The 15,153-nt window shown below is 59.8% G+C and overlaps 1 protein-coding gene across 1 annotated transcript in view; it reads left to right on the forward strand.

Annotated features, from left to right (window-relative positions):
• MAD1L1 (mitotic arrest deficient 1 like 1) overlaps nt 1-15,153 on the forward strand; it is a 233,017-nt gene that overhangs the window by 16,765 nt on the left and 201,099 nt on the right. The window lies entirely within an intron of this gene.

A 15,153-nucleotide genomic window follows, 5' to 3' on the forward strand; every position in this document is an offset into this window, starting at 1 on the left:
TGCCGCTGGCCCTCAGGCCCTGGACCCCGTCTCGGCCCACACAGACTGACTCTGCGCCAGGCGCAGGGCTGGGAGGTTGATGGTTTAGGATCAGTCCTTGGCTCCCGGGTCCTGCGGTGGTTAAGGAGCCTTCCGTTTGTTTGCTTGTATGAGCTGAAGATGGGTTCTTTTCTCTGCCTCTCCTGTTGCTCTTGGAAACTGAGCCAAGACTGCGAGGGGCTGTCCTGTAGTCACACCCTCTGACTGCTGCTCCGGGACCTGCCAGTTCCACCGCGCTGTGGGGTCCAGGTGCTTGTCACTTGAAATGCCCTGTCTCTTCTCTCTGCCTCGCTGAGTCTCAGAGGACAGGCCAGGCTGCGGTTCCGTCCGGACCTCCACCTGCAGAGCCCGCTCACGTGGGCTGGCCCAGTGGGGCCTCCTGTCTGCAATTTCTGCTGTTCTCTGGGCTCGTGAGCTTCCCGCCCGCTCCCAGGGAGGCTCTCGTCAGAGGAGGAAGTTCGTGGCTGCTTTCTTGTGCCCTCTTGTGCCTGGGATACCAGCTGCTGGGTTTGAGCGCCTGACCCTGTTAAACTGTCTAGTCGTCTGTCTGACCCCATGTGGGGTCTCTTATGCTTTTGTTTTCACATCTGTAAATGGAAGAGTTTTCTGGAATGTGGGCTTCTCACCACAGGGTCATGCTCTTGAGAATCTGACAAAACTTGTTATCTCCCCTCAAAAGCACAGGTTTGCGAGTGGGTGTGTGGAGACGTGAGATTCTGCAGACTGGTCCGGGGACCCACGTCTCTGAAGCCTGGTCAGCTGGCTCTGGTGGACGGTCGACGCTGGAGTCCAGCAGCCGTGCTGGTAGCAGCAGTTTGAGGGCCTCGGAGGCATTTGGGTCTTTAGGTCACAGCACGGGCACAGTCTGCTGCTTTGGGGCCTGCCATGACCCCGGGCTCTGGCCGCTGCCCAGGCTCCTTGGGCTTCTGAGAGCTGCCACCACTAGGTGGCACCGCCCCCCGTGATCCTGGCTCCCTGCGGCCTTGGCACCTGCCGCCTGCGGCTCCACCGGCCCGCGCTCTGCCGGCCTGAGCTGGCTGCTGAGACCAGGGCCTGCGGTCTGTCAGCTCTCGCCTGCCTTTGGGTGGCCAGGCGGCCACTGCTGACCGTCCCACAGCCACCCTGCTGTCAGCTCGCCTCTGCGAGGCGCGCTCAGCCTGGAGTCCGAGCTCCTGCTGCTTCAGGCCGAGCGTCCTCCCTGTGGGCTCTCTTCTGGGTGGGCTGTGGCTTCTCTCAGGTCCTCCGCGGCCTCGCAGAGGTTAGGAACGGCGAAGGGTCCACCCAGCATGACACTGGCCACCCTCTTCCTGTTTTGAGATTTGTTCAATCCCGAGGACCCAGAGATAGCGGCTGGGAGGAGTAGAGTGGGCTGGTGGGCCCGCCAGTGCAGACCTGTTGGGAAGCCTGTCGAGCCGAGTGTCCTTATCCACCAGACAAGCTCGTCCACTCTTGGCCTTGTCTGACCCTCGTCTCCAGCACACGGGTCATGTGAGCCGGGGGCAGGTTGGCCTCAGGACTTGGAGGGTGTGAGGGAATGCCGTGCATGGGGCGGTGGGGCCTGTGCACTGGGGGCGCCGGGGTGAGGAGGGCGGGCGCCTCTGGCGTCCTTGTCCCAGGGCCTTGCGGGTTGGCCGGAGGGAGTGAAGGCGCTGAAGGTCTGCGAGGCGCTGAGCCTCTTTGCTCAGCAGTCTGGGCTGGCCGGTGATTTGAAGGTGCTGAACGGGGACACCCTGTGAAGTGTCTGTGAAGCACTCAGGGATTCACTTAACAAGCGGTGTTTGTGGGATCCGCGCGCTGGAAACAGAAGCGGCTGAGAGAACGCAGACTGGTCGCAGTGCAGGTCGGCGCAGGCAGATACCGCCTTCCTCCGTGTTGTGGAGGATTCATAGGTTCCGCGCAATCCCAGTCAGCCCCAGGAGGCTTTTCTGGGAGAAATTGACAAGCTGATTCTAAAATTTCTCTGGACTGGCTGTCAAGCTTTGGGAGAAGAACGTGTCAGAGGGCCTCCAGAGGTTGACTGCAAGCTCCCTGTGAGCAGCGTTAATCAGGAGGGGTGGTCACAGTGTGGAGTAAATCAGTGGGGCAGGATAGAATGCTCAGGAATACTCTAAAAACTCAGAGTCGGTTGGTTTCGGTCAAAGGTGACAAGGTAATTCAGTGGGAGAGAGTCTTTCAGCAGATGGTGCTGGGACAGCAGGGAGTCTCCACATACATGGGCACCTCAGACTGTCCACAGAATAGTTCAGCGGGGCATGGACTTAAGGGTAAAAACACACTCCTGGAACATGGGTTTGGTAAAGAGTTCTTAGGACACAAAAAACAAGACATGCATGGAAAAAAATTGGTAAGTTAGACTTCATCAAAATTAAAAACTTTTGCTTTCAAAAAACACTGTTAAGAAAAAAATAAGGCAAAACGTGGAGTGTGGGAAAATATTTGTGATATGTGTGTCTGACTGAGAACTTTTATCCAAAATGCAGAGTAAAATTGTTTGAAATTGATAAGATAACCAGATTTTAAAGAATGGGTGAAAGGCTTTGAACAGATAACTTTGAGAAGATGTGTGGTGAATAAAGACATGAAAACTGCTCGATGTCGTTAGCACAGAGCGCAAGTCCAGGTCCCAGTGAAAGCCCGCTCCCAGCCCGGGGACGGGGTGGTGCAGCGGGCGCCTGCCTGACCCGGAGCCAGGAGTGCACGGGGTGCTGTGTAAAGCCTTCATTCTGGGAGCGAGCCCATTCCTTGGGTCTGTCTGAGGCCCACGGGCTGCTTTCCGTTTGTCTGGGTCCTGGGGACTTGGAGCCAGTGCTGCAGGAGTGTCGCCGCGAAGCCAGGTGTGGGCTGCAGAAGGTCAGGCAGCTTCATGTAAACCCCGGAGGAGGCAGGTGGACGTGGTCCCCCCCCACCTCACCTCCTCCCGGCGGCCCTCCAGACTTGCCCTGTGTGGCTGCCTGGGGCCGGCACCTGGTGCTCTGGTTGCGCCCAGGGCTGCCGTTCTCGGAGCAGGATTGAGGGCTGCCCCCAGCGCAGCGCAGCTGGGTGACACGGTCTCACCCTCGTCTGTCTTTCTGGGCAAGAGCTGGTAAATTCCTATGCGATTTTCTAGAAATGCTGTGTGTGCGCATGAGCTTATTTTTCCTCCAGTTTTATTTCAGTATCACCAACAAACAGCGCCATACAAGTTTAAGGCAGCGTAATGGTGGGGCTCATCCCTCTCGTGGAGTGATCACCACGTGAGTGTAGTGGGCACAGAATGTAAAAAATAGGGGAAAAATGCTTCCTTTGTCATATAAGCTCTTTCTGTATTCCCTGCTCTGCTCCCAAGAGGTGCTCACTCTGTACCGTCACCCTGCAGGCTTGCTTTTTTTCAGTCAGTTTCTGACAGTATTTGTGCGCCGACACAGATGGCTGCCTGAATTGTCAGGATCTCCGTGGTGTCCATGGTGTGGGTGGATTCTGATGGGCCTGGTTCCCCTGCTGATGGCCGTCAGGTTGTCTCCAGTGGGGTTATTTTCCCCACCAGTAAGCAGTGTTTTTTTGGTTGGACAAATTCTTAGCAGTAGTTTTTTACCTTAAAAGATACATGTGTTTGACCGAATTGCCCTCCGAGCGTGTACCTGACCTTTCTGTCACAGCGTGAGAGCGTCGTCGGTCGCCCGGGGCCGCGTGTGTTCAAAGGTTCTGACAGAGATGGAAAGTGGAGGCACAGTGGAGGGGAGCAGGAGTGCAGCGGCCGGGCTTTTAGAAGCGTCTTAGCCGCTCCTCTCATGGGGGATCCTCGCTGAACAGGCGCGGCACGCCTGTGAGCCCCTCTCGTTTCACAGAGGACGCAGCCTGCCTGTGGCCGGGAGCCGCCGCGCTGTGGCCCTGCCTGCACCCTCTGTGCCCGAGTCTGGCCTGGTTTCCGTCAGGCGGGCAGGGCACAGTACCTGCCCGTGTCAGCGCAGGTGTGCCGGGCGGCGGGCACGGGGGGTGCTGGCACCAGGGACACAGAAGGCTGGGCGGGCTTGTTGGCTCTGAAGCCTGGCAGCTGCGGCCCCGAAACTGCTGACCCATCATCTGGAGCGAGGCTGGGAGCTGACGAGTGCTGATCTGGACGTTTCCCAGAAGCATTTGTAGGCTGGCCAGGTGACAAGGCCTGGGTACCGTTCCCCTGATGTGTGAGGCCAATTAGGAGGACGGCACGGGGCGTGCATAATCTCCTCCTGAGAACGGATCCTATTGACCAGCTTGGACACTGTTATTACCCTGGTGACTGTGTTCCTGATTTCTAATTACCTGGGTGCTGGGCTGATCAATACAGGAAGTGCTGTGGGCGCCCGGGGACGTGGCTGAATTGTCGGCTGTCTTGGTTGTTTTAATTGCTCTTGGTGTGGCTTTCTTTAGAAGTTGGAGAGAAGATGGAAAGAGAAAGCTTAGGCCTTCTGGGTGCTTGTGAGCTGGGCCCCTTCTGGTCTTGAAAACTGATGCCTCCCTAGTCTCTGCCGAGTTCCTATTTATTCTTGGGTCATTCATTCTCTGACGCGTTCCCAACTGTTCTCAAGAATCCTAGTCTGCAGAGGGTGTTGAACCATGTTTGATTCGCCCTCACCCTCAGGCCTGTGCATCTGTGAGGTGTTAGCTCCCAGGCCCTTGCAGCCCCAGAGCTGTGGGCTTCCTCCCTGAGAGGGTGCAAGCAGAGGCCGGGAGCTTCAGAACCGATCCCAGAGCCTCACCTGCCTGTGGAGGCCGACAGCAGCTGTTCCCGTGGGTTTACTCACTGTGGGTGGCTGAGTTCTCAGCCTCTGTCAGCCTTGGAAGTTGAGTTTTCTGTTCTGGTCATCCCCAGGCTTCAGACTTGTGACCCAGGAGCCTCCGCCTTTGGAGCCTCCGTGCCCGGATCGGCGGCGCGTTTCGTGAATGTTTGGTGATAAGTGCTGACATCGCGACAGCCTTGTTCGGCAGCTCTGCGGCTTGCTGTGACTTGGGTGGGGCGTCCTTTGGCGCTTGGCTGCTGTGGCAGGGCCCTGGCGCTGTGCGCTGCGCGCCCGGCGGGACCCGAAGAACAAGTGTAGCAGAGAGCGTCCTGACAGCGCTCATCCTCTCAGCCGCAGCCCAGGGGGGCCTCCCGCTCCCTGCTGAGGCCTTCACATGCGAGCCGGCAGCGTCTGGCCCAGCGTCCGCCTGCCGGGCTTGTGCAGCAAGGTGTGGACAGACCCTGACAGGTCGCTCAGCCCCAGTGGGAAGAGAAGCTGCTCTGTTCCCGTGGGGTCTGGGCCGGCCGGGAAGCTCTGATGGAGACCCAGCTGGGCACGGCCCCATCTCCCTGGCTCTGGGCTCTGCCGCGCCGCAGGGAACGTGGGAGAGGAGTGCTCTCCAGAGGCAGCTCTTCCTGGCTCTTCTGGGGGGTCGTCCCTGTGTGTGCTCCCCCAGGCTGAGCAGCAGCCTTGCTTGGGGGAGCAAGCGGACCTGTGCTTCTCTGCCTCTCACTTGGCTCTTGAAGCACTCTGGGGGCTTTTCTCCCATCTTTGTAGATACGGCTCTTCTCCTTCTGTGCCTCCTTTTAAATTCATGTGAAGCGACGATCTGAAGCCAGGCAGTAAGAGGGCTTAGACCAGGTCAGGCTGTGCTGGGTTCCCAGGAACTTGCTCTGGGGGGAAGCGGAGGCAGCTGAGGTGTCCCAGGGGCTCGGCCCTGGCAGAGGCTTGCTGAGGGCCAGTCCCGCCCGCGGGCTTCCTGGGGCTGCGGGAAGACCCAGGCCCCCCCCAACCCCCCGCCATGGGAACCAAGGTCCCTGGGCAGAGTGGGGGTGTCCTGAGAGGACAGAACGTGAGGAGGGGCTGGGGGCTGCACACTCCCTCTGGAGCATCCCCGAGGGCCTGCCCGCCTTAGAGAGCCACCTTCGCAAGGCCTGTGTCTCTGGGCGGGGCGGGGCGGGGGAGCGTCTAGGAACAGTGAGAGGTGTTTCAGTTGGCATGTGCACCTGGGCTTTCCCCAGGAAACTTGGCTTGTCAGCTCTGAGTGAGGACAGGCCTGTGCAGTCGTCCGGGGCCTCCTGGGGGTCAGCTGCAGGCAGCCACATGCCCCGTCGACCTCTCCCACGGCCGCTGTTGTTTGTGTCAGAAGCTGGAAGTCTCCTCCAGTGCAGCTCCCCCTCAGGCCCGAGTCCAGGGTCAGGCGGTGCCCAGCCTTCCCCGCCTGGAGCCTGGTGCCCCCTTCCCATGGGTGGCTGGCCGCCTGGGGACCTGGCTCGGATTCTCCAAGACCAGCTGGAGGCCAGGGATGGGCTCTAGGAGTGGCCTGGCCTTTGTCAGTGGTGAGGGATCCAGGTGGTGGCTCTTGAGCCCCTGAAGCAGGCAGGCTTTGAGGCAGGGCCCTTGCTCCTGAGTTGCATGCAGAGAACAGGTTCACGACCGTAGAAGGGAAGTGAAATGATGGTTTAAACAAGAGGCCCCTGAGCCCAGGGCTCCTGGGGGGCTGCTGATGGACCTGCTCCCTGACTTTTCTCCAGCGCTGCCTCCTCCTGTCCTCTGAAGTCCTGCAGGCTCCCGAGCTCCACGTCATCCGGAGTCCTGTTCTCGTTCCAGCTGAGGCCGCACGTGGAGCTGGGACATACCGCCGGGCCCCACCGGGGGGTGGATGGCATCCGGCCAGCTCCGCACGTGCTGGGTGCTGGACCCACTGTGTGCCAGCCGCAGCAGCACGCAGGCTCTGGCTGTTGCCTTGGGTGAACTCTCTGAGGGGACATGTCCCTTGGCGATGGGAGTGTCCTGAGGATCAGGAGGGAGGTGGAGCAACAGAAAGTGTCCCGGGCGCGGGTGGCGGTGGAACCAGAGCGGGTGCTGCTGGAGAGTCGGCGGGGGAGGCGGGTAGCACCCTCTGGAGTTGCAGTCACTGCCCCGAGTCTCCTGGTGGCGGGACCGCAAGGTCCTTCCCTGGCCTGTCTTGGGTGTGCCCGGGCGGTGGGTGGTGGTTGTCCTGAGCGGGCGGCCCTCCCTGGGGGCCCTCGGCCCCGGGCAGGGCTCTGGTCCCTGGCCCCCTCTGCCCGTGTGTCTTGGGGGTTTGGTGCTGTGGGGATGAGTCTCTCTGTCCCCTTTGGGGGGGCCTCTGCTCTAAGATCCTTTGTGTTTCTGGGCCTGTCAGGCACGTCCCGTGTCGGCCCCTCTCCTGGCCCGGGCTGGCCCTTGGGCTGATCATCTGTCCTCATGTCTCCATCCCAGGGAGCTGGGGTGCGGCCGGCCTGGGGGCAGTGGGCAGCCCCCCTGGGTGCCGCGGGCTGTGCTGTGATGGGCCCACGCCTGTAGGGGGCACGTGGAGGCTTGCTCTTCACGGTGCCGTGACCGGGGCATCCGAGAAGGAACAGCTGTGTCTTCCTTCCCTTCTTGGCCCCTGAGACGGTCACCAGTGAGGCAGCCCCAGGCAGGACTCCGGGCAGCCCCTCGGCTTGGGGGACCGAGAGGGAGACTGGCTGTCCTCCCCAGCTCGTGGGCCGTCGAGGGCTGACTGTCTGCAGACTGTGGCACGGTGTCCTCGGGGGGAGCTGGGCTCTCGCCCCGGGACTGTGCCTGGGCTCCTGCTCTAGGGTCTGGCAGGAGGTGGCTGCTGAGCGCAGGCGGCAGAGCGTTTGTCTCGGGGACCGTCCCTGGCATGGGGCTGGGGCTGTGGCCCACGGTTTGTGTCCAGCACTCCAGACTCCGAGTGTTGCCCCCGCTGAAGACCACGCGCTCCAGACCTCAGTGCTGCAGTGTGCCTTTGGAAGGCGTTTCTGTATTGTGCTCTTGGGGATACTGAATGTTTGGGGGTGCAGGGTGGCCAGCTTCTGGTCTGGGCCCCAGGGTCTGAGAGCAGGCTGTCACTCAGGCAGCAATGGGGCTCGCCTGGAGGGCGGGCCTGGCCGTCAGATGGTGGAGCGCTCAGCTGCCTGGGGGGGGGGGGGCGCTCTGAGGAGAGAGCAGCAGGCCCCGCTGTCTTGGCACAGACCCCGGCGCCCCCTGGGGCTTGGGGGGAGAGGGCACAGATGTGCCTGGCAGGCTTCCTTCCTGTTCTGTTTTCACTCTGACTGGGAGTAGAAGATGCCAGAGAGACTTGGGAGATACCATCCCCTCTTCACTTGGCTCATGTGGAGCCGCGTGGAGAGCAGTCACTGTCCTGTGGGGCATCTTCCCTCTCCAGCCCGACAGGGGACTCAGGTCGGCTGCATGAACGCGCAGAGGTGTTCCTGTGTGCGGGCCTGTCAGTAGAGGCCGCGATCAGCAGGAGGGTGGGACGCGTCTGAGTGATGCCTGGGCCCCGCCACCCGCCCCAGGTGGCTGCTTGGTGGCCTGGGGCCCCTGGCGGTGCCTGGGAGGTTCTCCATGACCCTGTGCCTGGGAGGTTCTCCACGACCCTGCGTCTGGGAGGTTCTCCACGACCCTGCGTCAGGGGATGGGACGCTCGGCGTGTGCTCATGCTGGCGCTGGCGCCCTCACGGGTGCATGCTGACCCCCGGCCTCACAGCGGCCGTGACCGCAGGTGTTGGGGCCTCTGCGTGTCCTGAGTGCAGCCTACCACACGGAGGCTGTCGGGGCGAGAGGGGCCCAGGGCGCTGGGCTGAGCTGAGTCGGGTGGGGCTGGCTTTCAGCTGGTCCTCTCTCATGAGGCTTCATCCGAGACGTGCGCAGGGGAGCGACGCCAGTGGAGGAAGGCAGGCTGCTGGCGGTTTAGAGTTGTTCCCGGACACGCAGAACTAATCTTAAGCCTGGAAAACACCCCACAGAAAACGAGAACACCCAGCCTGGCAGTTGCCTGAAGTTGACGTTGAGGGCTGTTTGGGAGGGGACTGGGGGCACCTGCTAGGGAGGTGGGACGTCGTGTGTCCCTGGTGGGGCCAGCGCCCTGTCGGGGGAGGGGGGGCGGTGTTCAGGGCAAGTTCTGAGGAGAAACGCACGCTGCAAAGCAGGTGAGCGGAAATGAGGTTGGGGCGGAGGGTCGAACGAAACCAGATGGCAGGACCTGGGCGGCCCGGGAGGGTCGTCACACTGCCAGGTGGGCCCTGGACAGGTTTGGAGGTTTCTCCAATAAAAGTTGTTGGAAGTTGCTGTCAACTTCTTTCTTTCACCCTGCCCTGACTTCCCCGCCCCTGCAGTTTGATGAGCAGACCTTGACGCATCCCCGTGTCCCTGACCTCACGGGTGGCATCCCCGGGGCTGCAGGGAGAGTGTGGCCTGGCCCCCTCTGCCTCGCCAATGAGGGGAGCCCCCTGCACACACATGAACGCTTCTGAGCCCATGCGGGTCCTGCGGGGAGCTGCGGGTGGGCGCCACAGGGGTCTCTGCTGAAAACTCCCCTTTCCTGCGAGGCTTCGAGGAGTTGGAGCTAAACGAACGAAACCCCGAAACAGCACCCCTGCTCCGCCCGCGTTGTCCTCAGCGACCTGGGGGCGGGTGTCCAGCTGACCAGAGGGGCGGGCAGACCCCTGTGCGCTCGGTCCCTGACGGGGTGGGGCCTGCGGGCCAGTGCTTCCCGCGACCTCGGGGGGCCGCTGGCAGCTGGTGCCTGAGGTGCTTGGCTTGGTTGAAAACCTGAGGCTTCCTGTGGGGAGGGGAGGAGAGGGGCCCGAGCCGAGGCTCCCGAGAGGCAGTGCTGGGCTCAGTCTGGCGGCACGGCCTGCCCAGCCTCGTAGTCGGCTTCCTTCCTTCCTGACCCTGGGCTGTGGCTGCAGGAGCGGGCTTGTGGGCAGCCTGGGGTCTGTTACAGCCGATACGGGACGTCCCCAGCCTGCTCTGGGAAGTGGTGTGTGCACCCGCATACAGCCGGAGACTGGGGGCGCTCAGGAGTCGCTCGTCCCAGGCGGTTCTAGCGTGGGTGTGTGGGGGTGGCAGGGATCGCATCCTGAAGGGGTTTGGGTCACACTGTGGAGTTTGGGCTTCCTCCTGCTGTTGACAGGTGGGCCCCTCTCCTCCCCGCTGTCACCAAGAGCGGCCTCAGTCCTTGGCTGGGCCCCCCCAGTGGAGGTCTCGGCTGCTGTCTGAGGCACAGCAGCCTCCCGAGCCCCGCCGCGCCAGGAGGACCGGGGGTGTTTCCCACCGGGTGAGGGCACCCCGTAGGGTTTGCTGAGACGTCTACCCCCAAGCAGAGGATTCTGTTAGTCCTGTTGTAGTGGACACTTGAGGGGGCAGCTCTCCTGCCTGGAGGTCTGGGAACTCGTGAAGGTGTCTCCTGGCCAAGGCCAGTTTCTCTCCATCTGTCCTTCTGGTTTTCCTTTGGGTTGGTGCCCGTCCTCCTGACCCGTCTGTCATCTGTTGAGAGAGCGGTGATTCTGGGGAAAGGCAGGCTGGTGTTCCTTTCTCGCACTCTAAGTTGAGGACCTGCTGTTTGCTGCTCATCGCGGGTCTGAGTCTCACGCTGCAGCTCTGTGCTCACAGGATGGACAGAGACTTGTAACAGAGACACTGGAGGGGGGCCTCTGGACCCGGTGAGCTGAAGCTGGGTCTGTGTAGAGGACGCAGAGACGGCAGCATTTTCAGGGAGCATTCAGCCGAGTTGGAGACGAACCTCAGCTGCAGCTTTGCTGGACTTTCACGATACTGGTGGGTAGAAGACCAGGCATTTTCTCTGGTCTGGAAGTTGGAGGCTGACGAGGCCCCGAAGCTTGTCTGTTTGAAGATAGTCTTCGCTCTGAAGAGGGTCTTTAGAGCGGGGCCTCACGTGCTGACAGCGGCTCCTCCAAGGAGAGCTGCTGGGGGCTCTCCACGCCCGCGCACGCGCCCCCTGCTCGCCCTTCCCCCAGTGCTGTGGACGCGGCGGCTGCTGCTCCCTCCGCTCGGCAGAGGAGGGGCCAGACGACGGGAGGGCTCGCTGGCCAAGGTCGCCCCGTGTCTGTGGGGCCTTTGTGGGGCTGCTTGGCTGGGCCTGGCCTGGCGGGGGGGCTCGGCCTGCGTGACCTCGGCCCATCTGGCTGGCCACATGGTGCCTGCAGCTGGAGCCTGTCCGCCTGCTGCTGGCACTCAGGCTTCTGTTGGGGAGCTGCCCACCCGTTTGGCCCAGGCGGTGCTCAGCCCATCGCGGGCAGGAAGCCCATGGCTGATAGCAGCTCTTTCAGACCTGACGGCTCCCAGTGCACTTGGGCTCGGACGTCCTGAGAGCCTGCGAGCTGGGGTGGGGATGGGGGTGACCGACCTCTGCCTTTGCTCAGGCTGACCTCTCTGGGGCGCGGGGTGAAGGAAGACTGTGGTCGCTTGGGAGAGGAGTGGTTAAGTTCTGAGGCCGCAGCACAGTCCTGTCTTGCTCGTGAAGGTGGCTGAGTTAGAAGGGTGGCCATTTTTTATTATGTGCAAACTGCTCTTCAGTTTCGTGGAACCAGACAGCCCTCCCACAGCAGGGCCGGAAGCTTCTCCCTCATTCAGTCTCTTCAGAGTGCTGAGGTTTGCTTCTCGACGGCTTGTGGGTCTGTGTGGAGGACATTGAGACAGCGTTCCGTCTCCCACTGGCTCTTCCTGGTTCTGCCTGTTCTGTGTCACTAGAGTTGACTGCACTCAGGAGCCTCCTGTTAGGCTGTCGTGACAGAAGTCACGTCATGCTTCTTTGGGCTGGGTAAGCTGCGGGTGGGTTTGGCACAGGCTCCTGTCCTCAGAGCTCGTTTCCTGCCTTCTCTGACGGGCGCACCTCGTTTTATCGTGCATCGCTTCACTGTGCGTTGCAGGTACTGCGTTTTTACAAGTTGAAGGTTTGTGGAAACCCTGTGTCAAGCAAGTCTTTTGGCACCATTTATCCAACAACATTATTTTTTCATGGAGGCAGGTGCACTGGTTTTAGATGTGATGCACACTTAACAGACTGCACCGTGGTCTGAATATGACTGACATTCACTGGGAAACCAAGGAGTTCATGGGACGTGCTTTTTGCAGCGTTCGCTTTACTGTAGCTGTCTGGAACTAGAGCCACAGTCTCTCCGGGTCTGCCCGTGGGAGGTTGGGCTTTTCCTGCTGGACTTAGTTGGGAAGAGAGTCCCCGGAAGCTGCCGCTGGTGTTTCCCTCAGTTGGGGCGTTTCTTATTGTTTACTAGAGCTTGGTTGCAGCGCTGGAGATGTTCCTAGGGGTCACTACTAAGTTATCAAAGTGTGAGTCTTCAAATGCAGACTTGGTAACAGAATGTACTTTCTCTTGTCTTATCCAGTTAGTAGACTAAAGTTTTCACAGTTATACAGTCAGTACCTGTGATGGTGGATTTATAGCAGTGGCTGGCAATTTTTTTTCTTTCTTTCTGTAAAGGGCCAAGTAGTAAACATGTAAGGCTTTGTGGTCTGTGAAGTCTCTGTAGTAAGTATTTAGCTCTGTCTTTGCAGCACAGGATAGGGTGACCAGCCCTCCGTTTTGGCCTGGGATGTGGGACTCTTCATGCTTAAACTAAGGTGGTCCAGGACAAAACATAACTGTGGGTTACCCAGTGGGAAAGCTGCCGCATGGTCTGTGAGTGAGTGGGTGTGGCCTGTTCTAGGAGAACTCTTGTTTAATCTGGTGGCAGCTGGGTTTGACCCGAAGGGCACAGAGTGCTGGGCGCTGCCTTAAGGTCCAGTCCGGGCCGTTGGGTTTGAAGAACTGGCCCAGAGTCCTGCTTGCTGCTTTCCTGCAGCTTCTGTCTTCCATTTGGCTTCCTGCTCATGCAGCGCCGTGGGAGGACTTTCTTTCCTCTTCTCCGGTTTGGGAGACTCTGGCCCCAAGGTGACCTTGTTTGGGGCAGTTATTGCAAGAGGACCTGGTGCAGGTTCGGGCTCCTGCGTCCCGGGGACAGCACCTGCCCGGCCGGCCTCTGACCCAGGGCCCGAGCTCTCGCTCAGGGCGGGAGATGGCTGCAGGATGGGGCGCCTCCAGGTCAGAGCTCTGGAGCAAGCCCTGGTCGGCTCACTCCCAGGGCCCATGGCAGGGTGCGGGCGGCCTCCTTCCTGTCTTCCCTCTTCCTGGTAGCCGAGTTCCCGGGTCATGTCCGCTCCATCCAGCAGACACTCGTTGAGCAGTTGGGTGGGGCAGATGCCCAACCGGAGAGGTAGCCGAGACCGCCAAGCGCCATCCCTGCTCCGGCACTCAGCTCGGTTTTGCCTTGTTGTGGGGGCCGAGGGGGATTGGCCCTGCCTGGCCCGGGGTGGGGAAGCCGGCCTGTCAGACTTGGACCGGACTTTGTCTCACTCCTCGGTGGCTGGGTGGGTGAGCCTGTTGGGTGGACCTGGAGTCCAGCTTCGGGAGGGAAAGGACAGACCCAGGCCCTGCAGTGGCGTCCGGGGCTCTCCCGTCAACACCTTCCTAGGCCCCCTGGGCCCTGACCCTGACTGTGGAGCCGGCCGCCGCTCCCTCTGTCTGGACAGGAAGGAGTTGCTTTTGTTTCCATCAAGAGTGTGAACACGGCTCCGAGTACTTCCATTTACTGACAACCCTTGCCAAATTAATTTTATTTAATTATCTCCCAGGGCTAAGCTTGAATACATTTTGTGTTAAATTCACAGTTTTCCTTTTTCTAAACGAAATGGACTTAATATCCTTGTTAAAATCTGATTAAAACTAAAATTGAGTTTTTTGAAGTCTGATTATTCCATGAAATGGAATTTTTAAACCTAATTATGGATGGATTTGCATATACTTCTCAGCACCATTGAAAAGAAAGTTGAAATAAATTTATTAATGACATCCTTTCTGTCGTTTCCTTGGGGCTTGACGTTAGTGTCGGAGTAGAGGCAGGTGGGGAGAAAAGCTACCTTTCTTCCCCACTTCCTCAGGAAGGATTTGTTTTCAACTTTATGCCTTGGAGAATCAGTGCCCAATGACTCTGCACTCAGTCTCATTTTCATTCCGCCCTTTACTAATCTACCAGTTTCATAGTTGATAGCCTTTCTGTGGCTCTTGGATTCAAAGCTGTTATCTTGGAGGAGGAGCGTGGGAGGAGGGGATAATGATTGTAGTCTCGGGGGGCCCCCCTTTCAGCCCCAAGTACGGATTTGTAATGAATAAGCTGCCTTCATCCTAATTCTCTGTTACAGGGGTGTTATTAATAAAGTGAGGATAAACTGCTCTCTGTGACCGCCTGGAATAGGCGTGGGGCCTCCGGAGGGCCACTCCTCATCCTTTGAGAGACACCGCCTTCCGGGAGGGCCATTTCCCGCGCCACGTCTGGAGCCACACCGCCTCTGTGGACTTCCTAACGACTGTGTGGCCGGCAGACCCCCTAGCCATCCTGACCTTCAGGTGCTCCGTCCATGAGGGAGACCGTCACTCCTGCTGCCTCGTGGCCTTGCCCTTCCCTCGGTTCTGTTTCCATTGGCGGTCCGTGCTTCGTGGGTACCGGGAAGGTGACTGCGTGAGTGGCCCTGTGACGGGGCAGAAGGCATGAGCCAGGGTGACTGAGCTGTTGCTGGGCCAGTCCTGCCGTGGCCCAGCTGCCGACCCCCCTGCAAAGGTGTGTGTCCAGAGCTTTAAGAGAAACTGAGAACATGGAGTTTTTAAAAGCACCGCCTGGGCCCAGGGAGCCGTATTTGAAGGCGATGCGTGTGCCCGTGCGTGAGGGAGCACGGGCGGCCTGCGTCTCAGCCACACTGTCTGTCAGCCTCCCGCGGCTCCCATCCTCGCCACGCTCTCCGCTCTGGCCTCCTGTGTGTCCTGGGCCCTCCTGTCCCCAGGCTCTTCCACACACTGGGGCTTCTTGGGAATAGTCTTCAGTCTTGTCTCTGTGTCTGGATTACAGTCAAGCCCTGGGGGCTTGGGGGGCACGTTTCTCACTGATTCCGAGCTGAGCAGGAGGCCCAGGCTGGACACGACAGGGAGGGGTGGGGGAAGGTCCAGGCTTTTTAAAGAGCTTGTGTTTCATTTTTTGCTGTGGTTCCTAGTGGGAGAACTTGTCTTGTAGGCGTTTTATGAGTGAATCCATTAGGAGCAGAGGCTTGGGGCTTTGCACTCTGTCTTGGTAATGGGCTGGGGGTTAAAGGCTTTCTATATGGGGCTGCGTTGGAGCCTGATAAACACCAGGATCACATTTGCTGGTCTGTTTTCAACTTGACCTCTTAGAAACTGCTTCAGGTCATCATGGAGAGGGTGGCAGTGTGTGGGGAGGAGACAGATTACAGGCTGTCCCTGGTGAAGCCGCTTCCTGCACTGAGCTCCTGTCTGCAGGAT

This window comes from Cervus elaphus, chromosome 10 (assembly GCF_910594005.1).
Source record: "Cervus elaphus chromosome 10, mCerEla1.1, whole genome shotgun sequence".
Lineage (NCBI taxonomy): Eukaryota > Metazoa > Chordata > Mammalia > Artiodactyla > Cervidae > Cervus > Cervus elaphus.